A 9,714-nucleotide genomic window follows, 5' to 3' on the forward strand; every position below is an offset into this window, starting at 1 on the left:
ACTACCAGTGGTTTGAGCAGACAAAAACCCAGAAGGCGAGCCCTCTCTATTGCCGTCATGCATCCACCCTTGGAGTTCCGTCCTGTGTTTCAGTGGGTGTATGGAGGGTTTAGGAACAGACAAACCTTCTCTGGCTTACGTATAAAACGTCCGGCAGTAGTAGAAGTTCATTGTCATGTGTCCACCCCCACCATCTCAGTCGTAGGTGATTCAGTGGTTTTGGGTAATAGTGACCAGTGGAGTTACTCCCTTCCAGGATCGTAACGTTTCCAGAGGTATATTATCCCTAGACAGTGAATTTGTTCGTAGTCCAGGTAAAAAAAAATGGTTTGGTTGTCCAGGCTAAGTACGGCGGGGTAAGGGATCCCCCCAGGGGAATTATTCCGTGGGATCCAATTCTCCGCCAGACATTATCTGGGCACCCCAGGGGTTACACGGCCGACGCGAGTCCTCCAGCCGCAGCGCCCGACCCAAAGACCCACTTTTCGAGGACTTAACTGCCCCAACCCGCTCGGATAAAACACGCGCTACTGAACATACTGCCAATCCAATTCTAAACTGGGGTAGATAGTCGTTCAGCGCGTTACGTGAGTCTCCGTGTGTAATGGGGCTGGGAGGGTTGAGCCGATTGGTCTGCCAACAGAACCCCGAGAGGTCCCGAAGGAGTCCGGTCTATCCATATCCTCCTGTCTTCTTGCTTGGTGTTTGGAAGGGCCTTTTTACTTAGGGTCCAATCGCTGCGGGGGAGTCGCCAAGGTCGGGGTCCCCAGAGTAGTTGGAGAAAAAAGGTTCTCGTCCGTTGGGGGTGCTGGTGGGTGTTTCCAAAAAATATTTTAGAATGATGGTAGGTTGGTGAAGGTTTTTTTTGTTTAAATTTGGTCTATTTGTGTTCTATTTTATTGTTTCTTTCCGTCAAGGGTCCATGGTCATGGTAACTTACTTCCAGAAACAAAAAAAAGAAAAAAGAAAAAATCTTATAGATATAATTTTTTTTTTTTTTAAGAATGTGTAAGTAAAAGTAACTAAAGGTAAGTATTTTTTTTGAGAGTCCGTGGTCACGGTAACTCTATAGTGCTATTAGAGGTCTATTTTTGTGGTCTAAATTACCCCCTATTTTTTTATATGGGAGGTGGGGTGTGTAAGGTGCGGGTGCAGTGTATGTCCAGATGTTCCTCAGCTGTACTGGAAGCCTCAGTGGTGGTCCAGCCCGTGGTAGTGGTGTTGGTCCTGGAGGGGTTTTAGGGAGGTCCGTCCTTGGCCCATGAGTCTCGGTGGGATTCTTTGATGTCTACGTTGTGGTTTTATTTTGGAGGTGGCTGCTGACCAAGGAATCCTTGAGTTTTTTTTTTTTGTGTTCCCTTTGAAGAGAGAGTAGATTTTGGGATTTGAGACATCATTTTTGGGGCGGATGCGAGTAGCCACTCGGAAGCTGGGTGAGTTGTATGGTGGGGGTAGGCCATCAGGTATGGTGGGGTTGATCCGCTTCTAGGGAGAGTTCTTTTGACATTGGTTCCCGTGGGAAGTGGTGTTGGTCCTCGAGGGGTTTGGGAGGTCCATCCTTGGTCCGTGGGTCCCGGTGAGATTCTTTGGTTCCTTTGTTGTGGTCTTTAGAGGTGGTTGTATACCAAGGAATCCTTGAGGTTTTTTATTCATTAGGGAGGCCAGGATCGGTGTGTGAAGAGGGAGTAGTTGTTTAGACTGTAGACTCTTCTGGATGTGGGTCGCCATCCGGTGGCTTGGTGAGTTGTATGGTGGAAGTGGGCCATCGGGTGTGGTGGGGTTAGGCCTCTATCTTGGGAGAGTTCTTTTAACATTGGTTTTTGTGGATCTTGGGTTGGTGAGACCAGGTTGTCCCGTGTTTTTCAGAGTGGTAGTGGTGGGGGTCTGGTTTTCCAAACGGTTTCTTATATTTTGCTGTGGTATTGTACCACCTGTGGGGGTATTAACCCTGCGGTACTGGATCGGTGAGGGCTTCGCCTTTCGCTGGGTTTTGCTGCTGGATGGAGCAGGTGGGTTGATCCAGTCCGTGGGGTTTCTGGAGGGGGACAGAGCATGGGGTCAGGGTCCACAAATCGATAGCTTCTGTTGGGTTGTAGGAAGTTTAAGGTGTTTTTGGAATTTCCTGCAGCGTCTTTAGTGTTTGTAAAGGTGGTTTGGTTTTGGGGCCCTCTGGTCCTGTGTGGGGGACCGTCCTCTGGGGTGTCCACGTCCTATCTCTCCACTGGATTGGTGGGAGCTTCGCCTTTTGGCTGGGTTTGCTGTTTTGATGGAGTGGGTGGGTTAATCCGGTCCGTGGAGTTTCTGGATGGGGACAAAGCACGGAGTCAGGGTCCAAGAATGGATAACTTCTGTTGGGGTGAAGGAAGTTGGTGTTCTTTGAGTTTCCTGCAGAGTCTAAGTGCTCATAAAGGTGGTCCGGTACTGGTGCCCTCTGGTCCTATGTGGGGGACCGTCTTCTGGGGTGTCCACGTCCTATCTCTCCATCCTATGGTGTGGTGAGCGGTGGTGGTATTCTGTTTGAAGAGGTGACCTGTTTGGTAGGTTTGAGGCATGTCCTTCTCGAGGGGCTAGGTGTCTAGAAGGTCCTGGATTCCCATCATGTTGGATTGGCTGTGGGTTTGGTTGCCTGCTGGGGATGTCATCCAATGGTTCTGTCCAGCAATCCCATGAATGATGGTGTTGACTGGGAAGATGTGGAGATAGATGGTTGTGGAGTTATAACCTGTTCCTGCTGATTATCATTCCATACCACCCAGGTCTGGGTATGGGATGGAGATAAAAAATCAGAGGCCACCTTAACACTCTGCCTCTGTTACGTTCCCTCAATCACACTGGTCAGGGTATGATGTGGGGGAAGGTTAGGAGGGTTTGTGTTGCCCAAAAGGAGCCCTTCCCTATGTCAACCTTATGAGGGTATGACCGGGTCTCTGGGTCCTCTGGTATGGTGGGGGTTTGGCCGCTTTTTTAGAAGGGTTTCTTTGTTCTCGGTTCCGGTTGGTCTTGGGTTTGTGAGGCCGGGTTGTCCTGTGTGGTCGGGGTTGTAGTGGTGGGAGCCTGTTGTGCCATTCGTTTGAGCGTCTCTTCTTAAAAGGTGTAGAGGGTCTAAGTGATTATCTATGCCCCGTCGAAATTTTTGGGCCCGGTTTGTAGGTGGAGTAGGGGGTCTGAGTTGCCATCAGAGTGCCCGGGGTCCTTGTTGTCTCGTAGATCATCCGTTGTAGTGTGTCCCTATGTCAAACTCAAAATAAGGGTAAGAGAAAAGTACAAATGAAAATAGGTAGCCAAAAGGAGATACCCCCGAAGTCCGTGTGGAATCTACCTTCCTTACAGCATCACAACGGATCTAGGGGCAGCCCAGCCACGACGCGTTTCTGCCTTACTCGGCTTCATCAGGTGGCAGGGAGGAGAAAAGAAAGGTGCAAAAATAGGTGCACTTGGTCGTAGTACGGTGAAAAGGCCATATTTTGGACCAGAGAAAATAGGGTGTGTGTGTAGGTGTATATGTAATTGAGGCTCGATGGTCTGGAGGTCTATGAAGGTCTGTTGAAGTAAAAATGCCAAAAAGGGCGTTGATTCTCTGGAGGATGGGTTCCTTGATGTAGGGGTACCTAGATTTTAGGGGAGAAATCGCAAGGATTTAAAAACGGCTCGGAGTGGTCCAGATTCGGGGTGTAGCATGAAGCTATTTTAGGGGCCTTTTGTTCAAAAGGAGTAGAGGGATATTCGTGGGGAGTGTGGAGTACCAGCTGGCGGCTTGGTCCAGGTGAGGTGTATCCATGGTGTAGCATGGAGCTGGGGTCTGGTCTTTCAGTTGGAGTAGTCATCTTGGGTGCAGTTCTTTTGTAGAGGTCCAGCTTGTGTCTTCTCCAGGTGAAGTGTCTTCAAAAGATGTTCAGACAGAATGGTACTGAGGCTGAGGGATGCTCCTGTTTTATAGGAAATGAGGGGGGTGTGGTTTTGCCAGGTGTAGAATCCGATTGGTGCATGAGGTGTGCATGCGGTGTTCATGTGAGAGAAACGACCGTGGCTTGTCCAATGAGATCGCTTGGATTTTGGGGAAAGGCGTCTAGTAGTCTGTTATGTGATGGAAAGGCCTCCGTCGTTGATTCCAATGGGGAATTGTATAGGATAAGTAGACACTTTGCTTTTGGGGTGCTGTTTGGGTTGTGGGTGTCCGAGAGGTACCAGGTGAATTTTAAGTAAGACTAGAAGGCCTAGGGGTCAAGAGGAGCCATACGTGGAGTTCCTGTGATTTGTAGAAGTATGATAGATCCTCCTGTAAAAAGTGTGTGTTTGACCTTTGTGTCACCATTGACTTGTTTGTTAGCGTTGGGAGCGGTCTGCTCTGGTAGGGGGTTTGGGGTTGGAAATACCCGAAGGTGAGGTTCTGTGGGTAGAAGATAGAGTGGACATCTGTGGGTTCCTGTAGAATTTTTCGTTGGGGTTCTAGGTGACCCATAGGTCTGGTTATAGGTCTTTGAATGTGGTTGAGTTATTTTTTTCCTCCGATTTTTGTGGAGTCACGTTTACTCATATGTAATAAGGTGCGATGTGCAGGGAAGAGTAGTAGCCGTGGTTCTTTGGTCTTTTTGTGGTGTTAGAGGGCTTGAACTTTGTTTCTTTATTGAGGGATAGTTGCAGGTAGGGTTACTAGGGGGGTGTTCCTTTTTCCTCGGGTCGAGAATGGTGCTGTTTATATCTTTGTTAGTTGGCGCTTATTAGCGGAGTTTGTAGCTTTGATCGCGTTCCTGTCCACTTGGGTTCCCGGATATGCGATAGATTTGGCCGTTTTGCCGTGTTCAGTTCCACTTGGATTATGGGATGTACGGATCCGAGAAAACTATTTTATGCTGTTTCCAGTGATGTGTGTCCTCCGGAGTTGATGCAACCTGTCCTGTGAGGGATACTTTACCTGGGGGGGGGGGGGGGGGGGAGTCCGGAGTTGAATATTGATGTTTACTCGTGTGAGAGAGGTTTTTGATCCAGATGGGTGGTTTTTAGGTGGTTCCTTTTTGGTTGTCCCATGTATGTACCTGTGATGTACAGTTGACAGGCATTCCTGGTTGAGGCTTGTAGTGTGGGTGGGTCTCCTATGGGTGGGGGTCTTACCTGGGTTTTTAGTTTGTTTGTGTATGGTGCAGAGGTGTTGTGACGGCCCTGAATTATTCTGAACCGTCTCAGTGCTTCTCCCTCCAATAGGGTGCTTTCCCTTTAATTCCCAATTAAATAGCCAGCATCAGCTGCGCAAAAGGGGGTTTTGTGATGGAGACGTGACTGAGGATGTGTTCCCGAAGCTTCTCTATTCCGGTTGTTTTGTTGCTGTTAAACGAGTGTTTTGTAGCCTGAGAGAGTTTACCCAGGATCGGATCCACTCTTTGCGTCCGTGGACTACACCTCTCCATTCTTCGTGGCCTTTCTCCGCTGGAGATCTATTGGCGGATTGTCTGACTACCACCTTTTTTTGTATACGGTATTTCATTTGTTTTGATATGATGTATACGGTGATGATTTATGTAGTTAGATGTAGTTGAGGACTTAGTAAGAGCTGATACGCTTTAAAGTTCTGTGGTAAAATTGTTATATTGATTGTATGATTTAATACTGGGTTTACGCTACACGGAATGAACGGACAAACATTGCGTGACAAAAGTCACTTGAGTTCACTGAACTCCTTTACCGGGCTGGACTCTTTTTAGGCCCGAGGTACAGGACATTTCTGGAGGAACCAGAACTCATTGTGTTATATTATTATGTGTGTGTAATCCATTGATGTTGCTAATACAACCCACGCAAAAGAATACAGTTGTTTTTGAAGTTCTTTTCAATGTTTTAAGGGTTTATGAAAAGTTGATTTCCCTCCTGATGTTTACATAAGTCCTTTGTATTGGTGTAGACTTGACGGACCAGATGGGACTCATTCCCTCCCAAACTAAAAGGAAGGGTTAGGGGTTAGGAAGGGTTAGGGAAGGGTTAGGGCTTAGGGTTAGGGGTTAGGGTTAGGGGTTAGGGTTAGGGGTAGGGGTTAGGGTTAGTGTTAGGGTTAGTTTGTCTAGTTTTGAGTCGGTTGATCCACTTCCATCTGACACGTGGAAGCAGAAGGGGGGGAAGGGAGGGGTGTGCACTCCACATCATATACGCGCGGTCCGGGTGGGTCCGGGCGCGGCCGGCCAAAGTAGTAGGCCCCATGGTTGCCCACTTGTAGATTAACCCATTGGTTGGGTTAAAAAGACTGTCTGTCTGTAGGGTTAGGTTTAGGTATGGTTTTTAGAATGGTTAAGGTTAGGTTTAAGGTTAGGGTAAGGAATAGTTTTTTTTAGAGAGGTTAGGTTTAGGTAAGGTTTTTTTAGAGTGGTTAGGGTTAGGGTTAGGGTTTAGGGTTAGGGTTAGGGTTAGGGGTTGGGGTTAGGGTTGAGGTTGGGGTTAGGGTTGGGGGGGGTTAGGGTTAGGGGGGGGTTAGGGTTTAGGGTTAGGGTTAGGGGGGGGTTAGGGTTGAGGGGGGGGGGTTAGGGTTAGGGTTAGGGGGGGGTTAGGGTTAGGGTTAGGGGGGGGGTTAGGGTTATGGGGGTTAGGGTTAGGTTTTGAATGTAATTGTGTTTCGTTTCAACTAGTTAGTTTTACGGTGCACAGGCCTATCTCCTGTTTATCCCTCCCATTTCTGATGATCTAATATAATAGGTGTAGTACTTAAAAAGGCCCGTAGATGTCCTCCTAGGATCATAAATTAAACTGAGGTAGGCTCCAAGTTGCCTCTTTTTCTGGGTGGCAGTGCAGAAGTCAATGTGGTGAGAGATTCATTCAACCATAGTGTTGTTAAAATATGAACATAAACGCCATATTGTGCATTTAAATTGTTTTATTGTTTTGTTAAAGGAAAGGAAAAACCTAAAAGAGGAAGTGCCAAACTAAAACCAAACAAACCATAAATATATAGAGAGTAAAAATAAAATATGAATAAAACCATGTTCTTCTCCATCCATTTTCCTGTCTGTTAAAACCCATTTTCTAAAACCTCTCGTTCAGGCCATTTGGCGTTATTGTCTGTAGGTGCTGGATCCACTCCCGTTCTACCCTCCTTCGCTGCCCACAGGTCCAGCCTATATGTGACTGTAACCCTGATATTTTAAGGTGAGTGATGGGGTGCTCCTGGAAGTGGGTTATGAGTTCCGTTTGTAGGTGTGCCCTTTTAATGTTATACAGGTGTTGTTTGAGTCTGGTTTCTATGGTGTGTTTGGTTTCTCCAATGTATTGTTTATTGCAAAGTGTACATGTAATGATATAAATGGTGTTATGTGTGTTCAATGAATAAGATTATTGTACTGGTGCTGATGTGTGGCTGTGTATATTTGTAATGAACTTTATCTGTCGAAAATGGAAATGAGGTTTGAGGTCTTGTGGTGGCTTACTACTGAATTTTGCTTTGGTGAGGAGGTCCTTTAAGTTTTTGTTTTTTCTAAATGCTGAAATGATTCTGTATGGTTTGAGTGGTATGTAAGTGTGCTGAACTGTAGAGAAGTTGTGTTTGATTGATTGATGTAGGGGTCTAATTCTATGTGAAAATGTGGTTACTAGGGGGATGATAATTGTCTGTTGATTGAGTATTGATGACAAGGGAGGAGAGACAGAGGAAGTGTTTCGGTTTAGTGATTGGTGCAGATCACTTTCCATAGGGGAGTCAGGATTAGGGTAAGGGAGGGAGATAGGATGAGAACCCTGGTTAGGGTAATGGTACACATTAGGGTTAGGTGTGGGGTTTGGGGAAAGGTTGAGGTTAAGGTTAGGCATGGGGTTAAGGGAAAGGTTAAGGTTAGGCGTGAGGTTTGGGAAGAGGCTAAGATTAGGCGTGGGGTTTGGGGAAAGGTTAGGGTTAGGTGTGGGGTTTGGGGAAAGGTTAGGGTTAGGTGTGGGGTTAGGGGAAAGGTTAAGGTTAGGTGTGAGGTTTGGGGAGAGGTTAGGATTAGGCGTGGGGTTTGGGGAAAGGTTAAGGTTAGGTGTGGGGTTAAGGGAGAGGTTAAGGTTAGGTGTGAGGTTTGGGGAGGGGTTAAGGTTAGGAGTAGGATTGAGGTTAAGGTTAAGAGAGGTGGATGATTTGCTGTGGTCTGTGAGTGTTGGATGAATGGGAGGGAGGGCGGCCAATGTGTTGTTTTTAATGGTTCTTAAAAATCGTTTTGAATATCCTCTTCTAAGTGCATTGAATAGTGTATTTATTGCAAAATCCAGGTCTTGCTTGCAAGATGATATCCTGTAGAACCGTATAATTTGTGATTTTATTATTCCCTTAAATGTATGTTTAGGATGGTAACTGTGTTTATGAAGTAAAGCATGTGTGTCTGTTGGTTTGAAGTAAACTCTAGTGTGTAGTGTTTTCTGTGATTGATTGTTATTACTGAAAAAAACTGTTGTGTCTAAGAAGTTGACTTCTTGCGGATGAATTGTGTATTTAACCTTAATGGATGGATGATGACCGTTGAGAATGTTTATAAAATCTGTGAATAACTGGATGTCGTGGGGCCAGGCCCCTATTATGTCGTCTAAAAAGCGGTAATAAAAAGTGGGTTGATATGGACACTTGGCCAGTGCCTCTCTCTCCCATTCAGCCATGTATATATTGGCGTAAGCAGGTGCAAATTTTTTGCCCATAGCTGTTCCCTCCACCTGCAGGTAATAGTGGTCATTGAATAAAAAGTCATTGCTAGTCAGGCTGATTTCTAATAGTTGTAATATTTCTTTGTCCGGTCTAGTGTTGTCTGGGTATCTCTTAAAGATATTTCTAATTGCTTGTATTCCTGTTGCTGTATTTATGTTGGTGTATAGGCTATCAATGTCTATTGTGAATATGTGTGTGTGGGAGGGAGCAACTATGGGTCCAATCCTCTCCATGAAGTGGTAGGTGTCCCTGAGAAAGCTGGGGTGCCTTGTGGAGAGAGGGTTGATATGGTGATCTATGTATTGTGAAATGTTATAGGATTCACTATTGCAGTCTGAGACAATCGGTCTGCCAGGAGGAACTTCAAAGGGAATTGTCCATGTCTCCGGTTCCTTGTGTACTTTTAACAGTAAGTAGAATAGTCTAGGTCGTGGGGTGTCTGTACCGTAGAGAAAGTCCCGTTGTTTTGCTGTGATGTAGTGTTGGTCGTAGAGTCTTTTTATTATTGTCCTTAGCTGTGTCTGTGTCTGTGGTTGTATACTGTTTTCTATTTGTTTATAATGTTTGGTGTTTGATAACTGTCTGTTGGCTTCATACATGTATTGATGTTTATCCAATATTACTATTTTTGAACCTTTATCTGCTGGTTTGATGATTATGTGTGGGTTATTTTTAAGTTGTTGTATTGCCTGTCTTTCTACGTGTGTGAGGTTATCCTCCCTATCTGTGTGAGTCTGATGGTTGTGAAGTGTGTTTTTGTCTATTCTGATTAGTCTCCTGATTCTACCATCTATCTGGGAGGTTTTAGGTTCCCAGGTAGATGGTAAAGTAAATGGTAGGTGATTGTCATCTGTGTTGTAGTCAAAATAGTCCAAAAGTTTAAGTCTTCTATGATATTTGTGGGTGTCCCTTTGAAGTTCCTCCCAATCAAATTTGTTTGGGCGAGGGATGAATGTCAACCCTCTCTCCAGGAGCTTTACCTGTGCTGCTGTGGGTATAAAGGATTTGGAAAGATTCATGATATTAGTTGTTGACTGGTCCGCAGCTCCCCTTGGTGGAGGATCTGCACT

This window comes from Oncorhynchus clarkii, chromosome 16, assembly GCF_045791955.1.
Source record: "Oncorhynchus clarkii lewisi isolate Uvic-CL-2024 chromosome 16, UVic_Ocla_1.0, whole genome shotgun sequence".
Lineage (NCBI taxonomy): Eukaryota > Metazoa > Chordata > Actinopteri > Salmoniformes > Salmonidae > Oncorhynchus > Oncorhynchus clarkii.